We start from the raw sequence: 17,699 nt of genomic DNA, 5'->3' as shown, positions 1-17,699 counted from the left end.
CTAGGGCTTTCAAAGACATTATTCATAAAGTTGATATAAACATCGATAACCTAGGAGCTCGTAATTTGAACTATTGAAAATGATATATAATTAATAAAACATCCCAGTATTTGTGCTAAAAAATATACAAGTGACAAAGGCACAGGCCGCTAAACTCCGCACTTCATAGTTGCTTCTTTTACCAATGAAAACAAGTAAATGGTTCTCAAATATTCAAACATTCTCTAATACACAGTGGGGAATATGTGCTAACAAAAGAACAACTGAGTCAAAAGAATAGGGTAAATTACATTGACCTCTCCTGAGGTTTGTGCACAATACAGCGAGACCCATAGTTTTGCAATAATTACAAAACCTCCCTTAACTGGAAGACAAACAGACAAAAACAAAATTTATGATATTACATTTCTACCCTTGCATCAATACCAAAAAGTTAGAACTAGCCAACTAACCATAACCCAACGGTTTCATCCCTTCAGTTCCTCAGCCTTCATTTTCTCCAAGATCCCCTTCCTTCCCTCTGCCTCCTCCTCCTCATCTTCTCCATGTTTTCAGATCCACCACAACATAGCCTCCGACGAGCTTTCCACCATGGGTGTATGTCGCTATCACTTCCATCTCTACCGCACGCCACCTCCATCTTCAACACATGTTGCCGTCGCCAGCACCTCAATCGCACACCACCGTCTCCTCATCACCCACCTCTGCTACGAACAACAATGAACTAGCCACATCCACAGACAGCCATCTTGATCACACATCGCCACAACCTTCATGATCAACCACAGCACGCTGCCTCATGGCTTCTCTTTCATCTCTCTCTTTGGGCTGAAACATGGATTGTGGATGTTGGTTGGGAACAAGGATGATAAGGGTATAATAGACATTTAAGTTTAAAGACGTTGATTTCATCACTTTACATCCATTAGACTACCGGCTTGGGATAAAATGTTATGCAAATTTTATTTTAGGGGAACACAGAGTAATTATGTTAGAATTGTGGGGCTAAGCGTAATTTTTTCAAACCTCAGCAAAAGTCATTGTAATTTACCCAAAAGAATAACATTTTGAAAAGATGTAAACAAGAAAAAAATAAAAGCTGTCCACAGAGGGAGGGAGACAAACACGAAGATATAAATGAAGTTGTGAAAAGCTAAAAGTTCAGCTGAATCCGAAGACCAGGAATGGAAGAAACTAACGTTGTGGGCAATGAGTCCCTGCTCCATCAGAAGCTCTCTCTCCCCATGAAGAGACACTTTTTGCAGCAAAGGCTGAGCAACCAGAGTTACTTAATTATCCAGCAAAATGACATAAATCCTCCTCTATAAAGTAATTATGAAGCTCTAAGATTTCTATCTAAAGCAATGCAGGATCTTATCTTTGTGCTTGCGGCAATCATGTAGCTAGTGAGGTTCCAACCGAAACGTGTCAATCTATGTTTGTCAATCTATGTTTGTTAAGTACGAGTATCTAGTATGGGCATGTGTCCAAGTGTCAGGCCTTTAGGATATTGGGATATGTTTTCAAAAGAGGATAGGTAAGGTTCCAACCAAGGCAGGTCAATTGCCGGTTGAAACCTATTTCCAAAAAACTGCGTATATCCTAGTTATGGACGACATGTATACCCCTAAAATGGGTATGCACATCCAATGGTCTACGGAAAATAATATTAATAATAATAACACAGAGAATTGGAAACATCACCATGATTGACACTTGTCCCCTCTCCCCACTATGACAGATGTGATTACATACATAAAAGTTGTTCTTAGTTTCAAACATATTCCCAAGCAGAACTCAACTTGCCCAAGTTGAATAGTTTTGCAAACTCAAATCTTGTCTACATGGGAACTGCCTTGTTTGAAGCAAAATAAAAGCAAACAGAACAACAATATCAAGAAGAGTATGGATTCTCTAATTAGTCTCATCTCAATTGAATTTCCATTGCATTAAATTACCATATATGTGTATAAGTTCAGCATTTTCTTGACAGAATGACAAAGCTGTTGTGGGATAGAAATACAATCACAAACTGAAAACATTTTTTTTTTTTTTTGTAAATTAAAAAAAAAAAAACAAGAGAAAAGAAAAACTGATAGGTTCAAATATATTAAAAAATGAAATTAATTTCATCCACAAAATGGCAATTGTAATCTCTCTAATAAGCTAAAGTAATTCGTAATTGTAAAAATGTAATGTGCAGGCTAAATTAGGGTTTACCTTGTAAAGCGAATAAGGGTTTTCCTTTCTTTCGCCGCCGCAGCCGAGTCCGAGTATGGCTCCGGGTTCCTAATTTTGGATCCCACCCGTGTCAACAATCCAGCGCCGCCCCGACGTTGCCCGACTCCCTAGATAGCTTTTTATTTGGTTATCAAGGATTTAAAAAAACGAAACAAAACAAAAACAAATACAAAAAAGCAAGCGTTGGTTTGGTTTGGTTTGATTTGATTTTGACTTGAAATTAATTTTAAAAGATAAAATTTTGAAAAGAGTTTTTAAAATTTAAAAATTTATTTAGTTGTATATTTAAGAGATGGTTTTGTAGTTTGTGATGATTTGTAAATTCTTTGTAATTAAATTGATGTGTGTGAGAGAAAAAATAATTGATTGATTTGTAAGATGTGAAAGAATCAGAGATGAAAGAGAAAAAATAATTGATTGATGTGTAGGATGTAAGAGAATGGAAGAGAAGACAGAAAAAAGTGATTAAAAATAATTTTTAGACAATTGTAAATCAAACAAATTTTGAGTTTTGATCTCTCAAGAATTAATTTGAAAACTAAACCACTCACAACCCAAAATTACTAATCGATTTGTAGTTATTACATAAGGCTTTATTGGGGATAAATTTTTGGGAGCTTTTTTGATAAATCTATTTTCTAAGAGTTTTATTCTATCAAACTCATATTCTTTTTGACTATTCCATTAGGTCCAATTTGAGATAAGAAGACCAAAATACCTTTTTCATCTACTTATGTTCCATTTAATTCACATTATTTTCTTATGTTTCAATAAGTCCTATGGGTGACATAATTACCAAAATACCCTTAATGTGAATGTTCACACCGTCAATATAAATGTTTATATCGTCAATGTGTAGGGGCCCGGCTCATGTCGATCCTCGTGGGTGCTCGGAAAAATTCGAGTCGGGCCGGGCCGGCCCACAAGCCAAAAAAAATAGGGCCGATCCGGCCCGTTGACAATGTGAATATTCACATTAACATGTTAACATTCACATTGATAGGAGTGTAAAATTAGCCCGCGGCCTGTGGCCGGCCCGAAACCCGCCTGCGGCTCGTGGGCTGCCTGGGCGGGCCCGGCCCGACCCGTTGATAATGCAAATATTCACATTGACATGTTAACATTCACATTGATAAGAGTATAAAATTAGCCCGCGCCCCGTGGCTGCCCGAAACTAACCCACGGCCCGTGGGCGGGCCCGACCCGGCCTATTGACAATGTGAATATTCACATTGACATATTAACATTCACATTGATAAAAGTGTAAAATTGACTCGCGTCCCATGGGCGGCCCGGGGCGAGCCCGGTCCGGCCCGTTAACAATGTGAATATTTACATTGACATATTAACATTCACATTGATAGGAGTGTAAAATTGGCCCGTGGCCCGTGGGCCGCCCGAAGCCCGCCCGCTGCCCAGGGCGGGCCCGGCCCGGCTCGTTGACAATGTGAATATTCACATTGACATATTAACATTAACATTGATAAGAGTGTAAAATTAGCCCGTGACCCGTGGGCAGCCCGAAGCCCGGCCCCGGGCCGACGCGGGCCCGGCCCGTTGACAAAGTGAATATTCACATTGACATGTTAACATTCACATTGATAAGAGTGTAACATTAGCCCGTGCACCGTGGTTGCCCGAAACACGCTCACGGCCCGTGGGCGGCCCGAGGCGGGCCCGGCCCGGCCTATTGACAATGTGAATATTCACATTGACATGTTAACATTCACATTGATAAGAGTGTAAAATTGACTCGCGTCCCATGGGCTGCCCGAAGCCCGTGGGCTGCCCAAGGTGGCCCAAGTTTGGGTCCGGGCCTACCCCGGGCCGCGGGTGAGCTTCGGGCAGCGGACAAGTTTTACACTCCTATCAATGTTAATGTTAACATGTCAATGTGAATATTCACATTGTCACGGGTCGGGCCAAGCCCGCCTCGGGCTGCGATCGGGCTTCGAGCCGCCCACGGGCTGCGGGCCAATTTTACACTCCTATTAATGTGAATGTTAACATGTCAATGTGAATATTCACATTGCCAACGGGTCGGGCCCGCCCTGGCCCGAGGTCAGGCTTTAGGCTGCCCACGGGTCACGGGCCAATTGTACACTCTTATCAATGTGAATGTTAACATGTCAATGTGAATATTCACATTGTCAACAGGCCGGGCCGGGCCCGCCCCGGGCCGCCCACGGGCCGTGGACGGGTTTCGGGCAGCCACGGGGCACGGGCTAATTTTACACTCCTATCAATGTGCATGTTAACATGTCAATGTGAATATTCACATTGTCACGAGTCGGGCCAAGCTCGCCTCGGGTTGTGGTCGGGCTTCGGGTCGCCCACGGGCTGCGGGCCAATTTTACACTCTTATCAATGTGAATGTTAACATGTCAATGTGAATATTCACATTGTTAATGGGCCGGGCCGGGTCCGCCCCGGGCCGCGGGCGGGCTTTTGGCTGTCCATGGGCCGTGGGCCAATTTTATACTCTTATCAATGTGAATGTTAACATGTCAATGTGAATATTCACATTGTCAACGGGCCGGACCAGGCCCGCCCCGGGCCGCTCATGGGCCGCGGGTGGGTTTCGCGCCGCCACGGGACGGGGACCAATTTTATACTCCTATTAATGTAAATGTTAACATGTCAATGTGAATATTCACATTATCAACGGGCCGGACGGGGCCCGCCCTGGGCTGCTGTCTAGTTTTATACTCTTATCAATGTGAATGTTAACATGCCAATGTAAACATTCACATTGTCAACAGGCCGGGCCGGACCAGCCCACGGGCCGTGGGCGGGTTTCGGGCAGCTACGAGGCGCGGGCTAATTTTACACTCCTATCAATGTGAATGTTAACATGTCAATGTGAATATTCACATTGTCAACGGGTCGGGCCGGGCCCGCCCCGGGCTGCGGGCGGGCTTTTGGCCGCCCATGGGCCGCGGCCCAATTTTATACTCTTATCAATGTGAATGTTAACATGTCAATGTGAATATTCACATTGTGAACGGGCCGGACCGGGCCCGCCCCGGGCCGCCCATGAGCCGTGGGCGGGTTTTCGCGTCGCCACGGGATGGGGGCCAATTTTACATTCCTATTAATGTGAATTTTAACATGTCAATGTGAATATTCACATTGCCAACGGGCCGGGCCCGCCCTGGCTCGCAGGCGGGTTTCGGACCGCCCACGGGCCAATTTACATTTCTACAAATGTGAATTTTAAAATATAAATGTTCACAACATTAAATTGCTAATCGTTGAAAAAATATTTATAAGGGTATCAAAATTAAATATAAGGGCATAAGTGTCCAAGAAAATAGTGTAAATCAAGAAAATGGACTTTATGGAATAAAACTATACATGCATGAGACTAAATGGGTTAAAAAATTCCTTTATGGACTTCTTGGGTTAAAACACTTCTAAATTGGACTTATCAATAAAAATCCTTAAATTTTTTTAGTCTAAGTTTTTTTATTTTTTTGACTATTTTAGCTTGGTTAAAAAAGTTCAATTTGGAATAAACTTTTGACTTTTTTGTAGTTGATTTGATATTTGTAAGAGAAAAAGTGAAATGATTGTAAAGTAAAATTTTATCATATTGGTTAAGTTAACCTATTTTTGTCTTTATTAACTAATTTAGTCCCCAGCCAACCTCCTAAATGAAGCCTAGAAATACTGTGTTTGGTACCTTATGAAAGGAAAAATAAATAAATAAATGACTTAATAAGTTTTAAGAGAAAATAAAATAAAAGATGGTGATTTCTTTCTTTTTTGCTTAGATAAATAAGGGAGAAAAGAAATGAATTGATATTGTTTGGTTAAATTATAGAAAAGAAAAGAAAAGTAAATGATATGATATGATATGATATTATATGATATTACCAAATTAACTTTTTTTTATAGGTGTTAGTCTTTTTATTTGTTCTATATCTAAAATAGTAATTTTGGTATTGTAACAAAATAATATTTAATTAGTTTCATTTCTCTCCATTTATCTCTATGTTTGGAGAGATTGAAAATAGGGATTAGGAGAGAAATATTTCTCTCCATTTCTTCTCATTTATTTTCTATGTAATAATCCAAATAAGGGATTGCAATTCATTTATCTCTATTTGTTTTCTTTTCTCTCCAAATCACTTAAACTAAAGGAAATGTTAGGTGCTGTTTGGAAAAATTTATAGTTTACTATTTTTTATTTACAAAAAATATTAAACATGTTTATATTTATTTTCAGTAAAAAAAAAAAAAAAAACATGTTTGGTACATAAGTATTATAAAATTTTGTTTTGAAAATAAATGAAAATGAAGGCTATTGGAGGTGATTGTCGACGGTTGGAGATGGTAGCCCGGGATGGTTTTTTTTGCAATGGGAGGTAATGGCTGAAAGTGACTGCCGTTGGTAAGAAGCAGTTGGTAATTGCTAGAGGTAGTTATTGGCCACAAGAAGTGTCGGTCGAAAATGATTGTCAATGGTTGAAGATGATGGTCGGTCAGTCGTCTAAAGTGGTAGTTGAAAGTGATTTTCAACAAAAAGTGATGGCCAAAGATGCTTATCGCTAGTAAGAGGTGATTAGTGGCAATAGAAGGTGGTTAGCAATTTAGGGATGTGGTGGCCAAAGGTGGTTGATAGATGAGGTCATTGTTAGTGATGGTAGTCGATAATGATGAGAAGGAATGACAACAAGACGGGTTTGGGGCGGATTTGTTGTCCTTTGCCCCCATCCCATATCATATAGAGGGTGGGGATATGTTAGTTTTATATCTTTAAAAATAAAAAATTAATAAAAACTAAAAGTAATATCGCAATATAGCATATTATAGATAATAATTTATATTTAATGAGAGTTAAAAGATATAATATGATAAGTAAAAAAGTGAAAATGAATATTAAGCATAATATTTTATTATTTTATTTTTATTATATTAAAAAATTAAATTATATAAAATATTATATACATAAAAATATATTAAATAAATAAAATTAAGACGGGGACAAGGGTAGATCGGGATGAGAGAGCAATGGGTGGTAGTTGGAAAGAGTGGGAGGAAGAAGAAGAAATAAAAAAATAAAAAATAAAAAATTAATTAAATAGAAAACGAAACCCACTTTGTGTAACGCCCTCAAAATTAACCCATTATATATATATCATTGACATGCATTATTTAAAGAAGACAATTAATTAGTTCATTCATCAGAGTATTACTAAATAAAGCATCACATGTAACATCGAATAAAATGCCCTACAGGCTTACATCCTTCCAAGCCAACACTTGGATTCAAAAATATGAGTTCTAATCTCATTACAAGAAAAGCCCTAGGCTTGAATGTTTACATGTACTAATAAATAACAACTATTAACTAAAGGTAGTTTTCTTCAATCCAGATGCCAAACCCTCCCAAGCTAAGTCCTTGGAGGTAGTTTATCGCCTGAACCTGAAAATGATGTTCCCATAAAGGGTGAGCCACAGCCCAGTAGAAATATACTAAACCACATATAAGCAATGAATAAAGCATTAGCATTCAACAGATGGTCAACCAAAATAATCAATTACTTCATTTTACAATCTCATGACACTATTGCCAAAGATACGTTTTACTTACCAATTCTATCAACATGGCTCAGAACCTGGCCAAACTTACAACAGTGAATCACATATATAATATTCACAACCTTCCAATATCAACAAACAAATGAGACTCAAGCTCAAATCAAACACTTCATACTTCCAGATTGATACACATTTTAGTGCTGTATCAATAAAACACTTCTATATAAATAAGCACACATAAAAGTGATGCTAGTGGAGTCCATCCCCTATCTCCTCCCAAACAAAATCCGGTTTAGAGGTCCATCCCCTATCTTCCCCTAAACCGTGGAGTACATCCCTTATCTCCTCCCACACACAAAACAATGTATGCAAATGCAATGCTCAATCAATACATGTATTTTCTGTATCAATGCCATAGTAAAAATTAATTATTTAACCGATGTGATTAGTTTCAGTTATTCCTAATCCACATGCAATGTCTACAACAATCACGACTATCCTCCACCGATAGCCCAAAATAGTTATTTCTAAACTGAAAATAACTATGTAAACAATTCAATAGAAAAATGATACCAATCACCCAATTACGCCATTTAATCAATAAATTCCATGAATTTAACCCTCCTTTCCCAATTCCATGAATTACTTATACAAATTAATTCAACAATACAACTAGGGTTTTCCCAAAATTTACCAAAGTATCCCAACATGTCAAAATACCAAAACTTAAAACAAAACCTATAAAATGGAGTAGGAAATCCCTACCTCGAAGACAACAACTCAAAATGGTGAAGACATAGATGAGTGCCTAAATACCAATGTGCTCCAAATCACCAAATGTTCAGATTAGAATGAAGCCCAAGCCGCCCTCTATCTTTCTTACAAAGAACTTAAGATGGATTCACACTAGAAGTAGATGAACACCTAAAGAGAAGATGAGTTTTGAGGGAGAGAAGTCGGACCTAGGGTTTAGAACCAAAAAGAATAAGAAAAGACTGATCAAAACCCGCTGCTGGGTATATAAACTGGACAGGCTCGCTCGAGCGAAGACTTGGTCGCTCGAGCGACCAGACACAGAGAAACTACGCTTGAGCCAACAAGCCAAAAGCTCGCTCGAGCGAAAGAAAGCTCGATCGAGCGAAGAACTCAAACCCTCAGGTCTGTAATCAGACACACGCTCGAGCGAAGGAACTATTGCTCGAGCGAAGAACAACTAACTCGCTCGAGCGAAGAAAAGCTCGCTCGAGCCAAGAATGCAAAGCTACATGTCCAAACCAGACACAAACTCTCGCTCGAGCTATCAAACCCCGGCTCGAGCGAAGAACCAAAAACAACATCTCGCTCGAGCGACAAACTCCTCGCTCGAGCGAAGAACCAAAATACTGGACAGCAACACTTGATTTCTAAACCCAACCAACCTGAAACAAACCTGCCCAACACACCCTATAATTCCAAATGAGAAATAAGGGACAACAACAACCGTTATACAATGACAGAATCTACGGAACCTAAGTCCGGATACAATAATCAAATGGGAGAAGACCGGGGTCGCTATAACCTCCCCCCCTTCAAAGAATTTCGTCCCCGAAATTAAGCATAAGTTTTTTTTTGAAAACAAAAATTTTCTTTTACAATTCATTAGTAAACATCTTGACCCAAAACTGGTCATTTCATCTCTTTATCAAGAGGCATCTCATATTAAATATATAACACAACATAAATCTCAACCTGTATCATTATTATGCATTATTCCTTTCAATGTTAACAATCCCCATATCATATTCAGTTACATGATATATATAACACACTCAGCAATGTAATCAACATATGCAATGCTATACGAAACTTCTATAATGAAGCAAGTTTCAAGACACACCCATTTACCAAAACATACTCAACATTTTACAACTTAAGACATATGTAAAGCTCTTAAGTTCAACAACAATTACAAAATCTAAATACAAGATTACAAATGAATAAACATGTCCGGGTATTTTTCGCGGACTTCCAATTCACGCTCCCAAGTGGCTTTCTCCACTCCATGATGTTTCCACAAAACTTTTACCAAAGGGATGGTCTTGCCTCGCAAAACTTGATCCCGCCTATCCAATACCTGAACCGGTCTCTCCTCATACGAGACATCATCATCAACCACTAAATCGGTCCAATCCAACACATGTGATGGATCCAGCTCATACTTCCGAAGCATACTCACATGAAACACGTCATGTACTCCGGACAACTGCGGCGGCAAAGCTAAACGATAAGCAGCCTCGCCAATCCTCTCAAGGATCTCAAACGGACCAATGAACCGAGGGGACAACTTCCCACTCTTCCCAAACCTCATCAAACCCCGTCTAGGTGATATCTTCAAAAAGACATGATCACCCACCTCAAACACCAAAGGTCTCCTCCTACGGTCGGCATACGATTTCTGACGACTCTGTGCTGTAACAAGCCTCTTACGGATAAGCTCAACTTTCTCCGTCATTTCCCTCACCAACTCCGGACCCAACAGAGGTGCATCACCCACCTCAGCCTAACACACATGAGATCTACACGGTCGGCCATACAAGGCCTCAAATGGTGCCATACCGATACTCGACTGGAAACTATTGTTGTAGGCAAACTCCACCAACGGCAAGTGCCTTTCCCATGACCCACTAAAGTTTAGAACACAACCCCGAAGCATATCCTCAAGTATCTGAATAGTACGCTCGGACTGTCCGTCAGTCTGAGGATGATAAGCCGTGCTAAAGGTCAACTTAGTGCCTAAGGCACTCTGCAAACTCTGCCACAACCTGGCAGTAAAACGAGGATCTCTATCTGAGACGATCGTCACTGGGACCCCGTGCAATCTCACTATGTCCCGAATATACAAGTCGGCAAGATGATCGACTGAATCTCTAACACGTATAGGAATAAAATGCGCCGACTTAGTCAACCGGTCCACAACTACCCAAATAGCATCACTACCCCGCTGAGCCCTCGGAAGACCCACAACGAAGTCCATAGTGACGTGTTCCCACTTCCACTCAGCAATAGGCAAGGGTTGCAACAAACCCGCTGGCCTCTGATGTTCAGCCTTCACTTGCTGACAAGTAAGGCACTTAGATACGAAAGCTGCCACATCTCTCTTCATACCCCGCCACCAGAACTGACGACCCAAATCCCGGTACATCTTAGTGCCTCCCGGATGCACCGCAAGGCGTTAATGATGAAACTCTCGGAGTACCTCCTCTCGGCAAGACTCCGGCACAAACAGACGGTCACGGTATCTCACACTCAGGTCGGAAAATACCGTCAAACCCTTCTCAACCTTCCCACCGGAAATCTTCTCACGGAGAGATTCTACCTCAAAGTCACCTCTCTGAGCCTCTAACACTCGAGTCACAAGTGAAGGCTGTGCAATAACAGAAAACAAGGCCGCAGCCTCAACGGATTCGCCCAAAAGTAAATCAAACTCCCCAAGTGCACCCAACATCTCCCATTCTCGGATGGCTATACTAGCTATGTCACCAACAGGTTTCCTGCTAAGGGCATCGGCCACCACATTGGCCTTTCCCGGATGATAATGCAACACAAAGTCATAATCCTCTATAAATTCCATCCACCTCCTCTGCCTCAAGTTCAAGTCTTTCTGTGTAAACAAATATTTTAAACTCTTATGATCTGAGAACACCTCGAACCTCTCACCATAAAGATAATGCCTCCAAATCTTCAAGGCAAATATCACAGCTGCTAACTCTAGATCATGGGTAGGGTAATTCTGCTCGTGAATTTTTAACTGACGTGAGCCATAGGCAACTACTTTCCCTTCTTGCATTAACACACAACCCAGACCCTCTCGTGAGGCGTCACAATAGACTGCATAACCCAACCCTCTCTCTGGAATAATCAATACTGGAGCGGTGGTCAGTCTAACTTTCAACTCCTGGAATGACTTTTCACAAGCCTCACTCCATATAAATTTGACTCCCTTCCGAGTCAACCTAGTCAAAGGCGAAGCTAATCTGGAGAAATCTTTCACAAACCGACGATAATACCCGGCTAACCCCAGAAAACTGCGGATCTCAAACACACTCTTAGGCTGTGCCCAATCTTGCACTGCCTCAGTCTTGGATGTATCCACAGACACTCCTTCACCAGACACTACATGGCCTAAGAATTTGACCTCTTCCAGCCAGAACTCACACTTCCCAAACTTAGCATAAAGCTTATGGACCCTAAGTAACTCAAGCACCACTCTCAAGTGTTCCTTGTGCTTCTCCTCAGAAGGTGAATAGATAAGGATGTCGTCCACGAATACGACTACAAAACGATCTAAAAATTCCCAGAATATCCGGTTCATCAAATCCATAAAAACTGCCGGTGCATTGGTGAGCCCAAATGGCATCACCAGAAACTCATAGTGGCCATACCGCGTACGGAATGCCGTTTTCGGAATATCCTCCTCCCTGACCCTTAACTGGTGGTAACCTGATCTCAAGTCTATTTTAGAGAAACAACGGGAACCCTTCAACTGGTCAAACAGATCATCTATACGGGGCATAGGGTACTTATTCTTGACCGTAGCCCGATTCAACTTCCGATAATCTATACAAAGTCTCAAAGCACCACCTTTCTTTTTAACAAAGAGGGCCGATGCTCCCCACGGCGAAACACTAGGACGTATAAAGCCCTTATCTAGCAACTCCTGGAGTTGGATCTTCAACTCAACTAACTCAGCTGGGGCAAAACGATAAGGTGCCATCGAAATCGGCGCCGTGCCGGGCACTAGGTCAATGGAGAACTCAATCTCCCTATGCGGTGGCAAACCAACAAGATCCTCGGGAAAGACGTCCGAGTACTCACAAACCACCCTTGGCAACACAATCCGTGTTTCCTCATCCTCACTAATCGAAAGGTTAGCAAGTAGACCACTAAGCTCACTCCGTCCTCGTGGAACATACCCTGGTGGCAACACATCACCAACCCGGTCCCCCAGAAAATGAAAATACTCTCCGCTCACAGTACAACAAGTGACCCTCTGGCGGTAGCAATCAATAACTGCCCGGTATGACGATAACCAGTCCATACCCAAAATAACATCGAAACCCCTCATAGGCATAACTACAAAGGAAAATGGGATTCTATGATAATCAACCTCTATATCACAACCCCTAACACCTTGTTTCAAAATCAATTCACCCCCAAGAGGTGACACTACACAAATAGGAGATGCTAACTGTGCTAACTCCAACTCCAAAACAGATGCAAATGCAGCAGACATAAAGGAATGAGATGCACCCGTATCAATCAAAACATTAGCAACCGAGTTGCAAAACAAGAAGGTACCTCTCACAACTGATGGTGCTGGCACAAGATCCTGCGCGGTAACAGCATACACGCGCCCAGACGACCTCTGATCAACCTGCTCAACCCTAGGAGCATAAGATTGCTGCATCGATTGAGACGATGAAGCCCCCTGATTGGCCCTCGAGGCCTGACCCGACTGAGCTGGCTGCTGACCCTGAATCGGCCTCAAACCAGATGCACCAGGTGTGCCACCCAACTGTGGGCAATACCTCTTCATATGCCCTGGCTGACCACACTGAAAACACGAGAGTGGCTGACCTCTACCCTGACTCTGGCTCTGAGATCGAGCCGAAGATGATGCTGCTCTCTGCACTCCTCCCCTCTGAGGACAAACTGGAGACTTGTGGCCCAGCTGGCCACACTTGAAACAGGTAATGTCTCCCTGACTGCCTTTCCCCGAACTAGCACTCGGTACAGGAAAAGTCGATCTCGAAAAGCTACCCTGAGACTGCTGGGGATTAAAACCCTTCTGTCTCCTACCATCATTCTGACTATCCTGACTCCTCTTGGAGCCCTTCTGCCCTTCTTCCTCCTCCTGCATCATGATCTCCATATGGGCTGCAGCATCAACCATACGCCCATAATCCCGAATCATAGTTCCCCCAACTCTCAGCTTGAGGCCACGCCTCAACTTCTTCTCAAACTCAATACAGCGGCGTTCCTCAGACGCCACCAACTCAGGTGCAAACCTAGACAAACTAGTAAATGCAGCCTCAAACTCGGCCACTGAAGAACTCGCCTGCTTAAGCTGACAAAACTGGTCTCGCAGCTTCTCCCTGACTGCCGGAGATAAAAATTTCTCCTGGAAAGCATTCACAAAAGCCTCCCACGTACCTCCTATACGCCCCTTAGTAAACTTCCACCACTGACCCGCATCCCCCTTCAACTGGAAAGATGCCAAGGTCACTTTCAACCCCTCGTCTTCGATGCCAAGCATCTCAAACGTCTTCGTTGTCTGTTCGAGCCACTCATCTGCCTTAAGCGGCTCTTTAGGATCACCCACAAATTCATCCGGATTAGACCGGAAGAACTCCCTCTTCAGAAAGGAAGGTCCTGCATCTACAATAACAGCCTGAGCTTGATTCTCAGCTCTGAGAATGCCTACTAACTCCCTGAATGCACCTGCTATCTCTCGGGCTAGAGCGCCCATAGCCTGCTGGCCTACTGGCTCGGCCACATTGGCCTGGCCAATTCCCTCTTGAACTGCCGGAATCTCCTCTGGCACAGGCACCTCCTGCCTACCCGGCCTACCACGCCTACCGCGTCCTCGTCCTCGCCCTGACATCCTAATAAAGGAAACAAAGACATTAGCACATTAATAAATGTGCCGAAGCTAAACACTCGCGTCCTAATGCAATGGACAACAATAATTCATTCCACGTAAGCACATAATCACATAAGCACCTACGAATTTCATTCCCGGATAATGATAGTCCCAATGCATTACTATAGTTCCGGTTGGAAGCAGCAGTGATCAAGTGCCTTTCCAACAAGACTACTAGAAACTCAAGGGTTCAATCAACATCCCAGAAACTACATTCCATACCCACATAATCACATAAACGTGTTATCACATAAGCATATAACATTACACTAAGTCTCTATCAAACGAGACGAACCCAATGTGATACTAATCACTTCCCACGTACCCAAAGTATTCAAACCCGGTACGCTCTGATACCAAGTTGTAACGCCCTCAAAATTAACCCATTATATATATATCATTGACATGCATTATTTAAAGAAGACAATTAATTAGTTCATTCATCAGAGTATTACTAAATAAAGCATCACATGTAACATCGAATAAAATGCCCTACAGGCTTACATCCTTCCAAGCCAACACTTGGATTAAAAAATATGAGTTCTAATCTCATTACAAGAAAAGCCCTAGGCTTGAATGTTTACATGTACTAATAAATAACAACTATTAACTAAAGGTAGTTTTCTTCAATCTAGATGCCAAACCCTCCCAAGCTAAGTCCTTGGAGGTAGTTTATCGCCTGAACCTGAAAATGATGTTCCCATAAAGGGTGAGCCACAGCCCAGTAGAAATATACTAAACCACATATAAGCAATGAATAAAGCATTAGCATTCAACAGATGGTCAACCAAAATAATCAATTACTTCATTTTACAATCTCATGACACTATTGCCAAAGATACGCTTTACTTACCAATTCTATCAACATGGCTCAGAACCTGGCCAAACTTACAACAGTGAATCACATATATAATATTCACAACCTTCCAATATCAACAAACAAATGAGACTCAAGCTCAAATCAAACACTTCATACTTCCAGATTGATACACATTTTAGTGCTGTATCAATAAAACACTTCTATATAAATAAGCACACATAAAAGTGATGCTAGTGGAGTCCATCCCCTATCTCCTCCCAAACAAAATCCGGTTTAGAGGTCCATCCCCTATCTTCCCCTAAACCGTGGAGTACATCCCTTATCTCCTCCCACACACAAAACAATGTATGCAAATGCAATGCTCAATCAATACATGTATTTTCTGTATCAATGCCATAGTAAAAATTAATTATTTAACCGATGTGATTAGTTTCAGTTATTCCTAATCCACATGCAATGTCTACAACAATCACGACTATCCTCCACCGATAGCCCAAAATAGTTATTTCTAAACTGAAAATAACTATGTAAACAATTCAATAGAAAAATGATACCAATCACCCAATTACGCCATTTAATCAATAAATTCCATGAATTTAACCCTCCTTTCCCAATTCCATGAATTACTTATACAAATTAATTCAACAATACAACTAGGGTTTTCCCAAAATTTACCAAAGTATCCCAACATGTCAAAATACCAAAACTTAAAACAAAACCTATAAAATGGAGTAGGAAATCCCTACCTCGAAGACAACAACTCAAAATGGTGAAGACAGAGATGAGTGCCTAAATACCAATGTGCTCCAAATCACCAAATGTTCAGATTAGAATGAAGCCCAAGCCGCCCTCTATCTTTCTTACAAAGAACTTAAGATGGATTCACACTAGAAGTAGATGAACACCTAAAGAGAAGATGAGTTTTGAGGGAGAGAAGTCGGACCTAGGGTTTAGAACCAAAAAGAATAAGAAAAGACTGATCAAAACCCGCTGCTGGGTATATAAACTGGACAGGCTCGCTCGAGCGAAGACTTGGTCGCTCGAGCGACCAGACACAGAGAAACTACGCTCGAGCCAAGGAAGCCTTGCTCGAGCCAACAAGCCAAAAGCTCGCTCGAGCGAAAGAAAGCTCGATCGAGCGAAGAACTCAAACCCTCAGGTCTGTAATCAGACACACGCTCGAGCGAAGGAACTATTGCTCGAGCGAAGAACAACTAACTCGCTCGAGCGAAGAAAAGCTCGCTCGAGCCAAGAGTGCAAAGCTACAGGTCCAAACCAGACACAAACTCTCGCTCGAGCTATCAAACCCCGGCTCGAGCGAAGAACCAAAAACAACATCTCGCTCGAGCGACAAACTCCTCGCTCGAGCGAAGAACCAAAATACTGGACAGCAACACTTGATTTCTAAACCCAACCAACCTGAAACAAACCTGCCTAACACACCCTATAATTCCAAATGAGAAATAAGGGACAACAACAACCGTTATACAATGACAGAATCTACGGAACCTAAGTCCGGATACAATAATCAAATGGGAGAAGACCGGGGTCGCTATATTTTGGGTACGTTTGGGAAGTCGGTTGTGGGCTAATTTAGCCAAAACACGACAAAATTGGCTAAATTGGCTAAATTAGCTATAAGGCGACAAAATATGAATCAGCCTCCATTTGAATGGTAGCTCACATACAACAAGGGATTAAATTACCAAAATGCCCCATGTTGGAAATGTTGAACCAATTAGCCACTACCGTCCACGTGTCCTACTCAGCTGCACTAAAGTATAACCTCAACCAGCCAAGTCATGTCAACAGCAAAAAGGAAAACGTTTTTTAATATTTTTAAATATTTTAATTTCAAAATATTACAATTTGAATTTTTTAAATTTTAAAATTTTTTATAAAAAAAATTCAAACTCTATTTTATAAAAATATTTTTAAATATTTTAATTTTTTTGTTAGGTATTTGGTTATGATTTGAGTGTAGAATTATGAAAGTAGTATGGAGTTTCAAATTATGTGTTTGGCTATGAGTTTTAAAAATAATTTTTTAATTAAGTTTTGTTTTATGTGTTTAGTTACGATTTGAGTGTAGAGTTGTTTTTAAATTTAAAATATTAACATTTTAAATTATTTAAATTTTTTGAATATTTAAATTATTTAAATTTTTTTGTTAAAATAATTTTTTGAATATTTAAATTATTTAAATTTTTACGCTTTAAATTTTTTGAATATTTATTTTAAATTTTTGCTTATTAAATTTTTTAGATCATTTACATTATTTAAATATTTACAATAAAAATTAAATTAAAATTAAAATTAAAATTAAATATTTAAAATTAAATTAAAATTAAATTATTTAAATTACACAGGACAATAAAATAAAATCTCACTTTTTATCATTTCACAGAA

The 17,699-nt window shown here is 40.8% G+C and overlaps 1 non-coding gene across 1 annotated transcript; it reads right to left on the bottom strand.

Moving 5' to 3' along the window:
- Window positions 1–656: 656 nt before the first annotated feature.
- On the bottom strand, window positions 657–2,359 carry LOC114260466 (uncharacterized). Its single transcript, XR_014332010.1, has 2 exons — window positions 2,221–2,359; window positions 657–828 (listed from the first exon to the last, which is right to left on the bottom strand). It is a non-coding gene; the product is annotated as an uncharacterized LOC114260466 (transcript).
- Between the last annotated feature and the right edge of the window lie 15,340 nt (window positions 2,360–17,699).

Source organism: Camellia sinensis, chromosome 6, assembly GCF_055761805.1.
Source record: "Camellia sinensis isolate YWXY chromosome 6, ASM5576180v1, whole genome shotgun sequence".
In the NCBI taxonomy this organism is placed as follows: domain Eukaryota; kingdom Viridiplantae; phylum Streptophyta; class Magnoliopsida; order Ericales; family Theaceae; genus Camellia; species Camellia sinensis.
The sequence above is the reverse complement of the archived record's forward strand: the minus strand, read 5'-3'. Positions and strand labels throughout refer to the sequence as shown.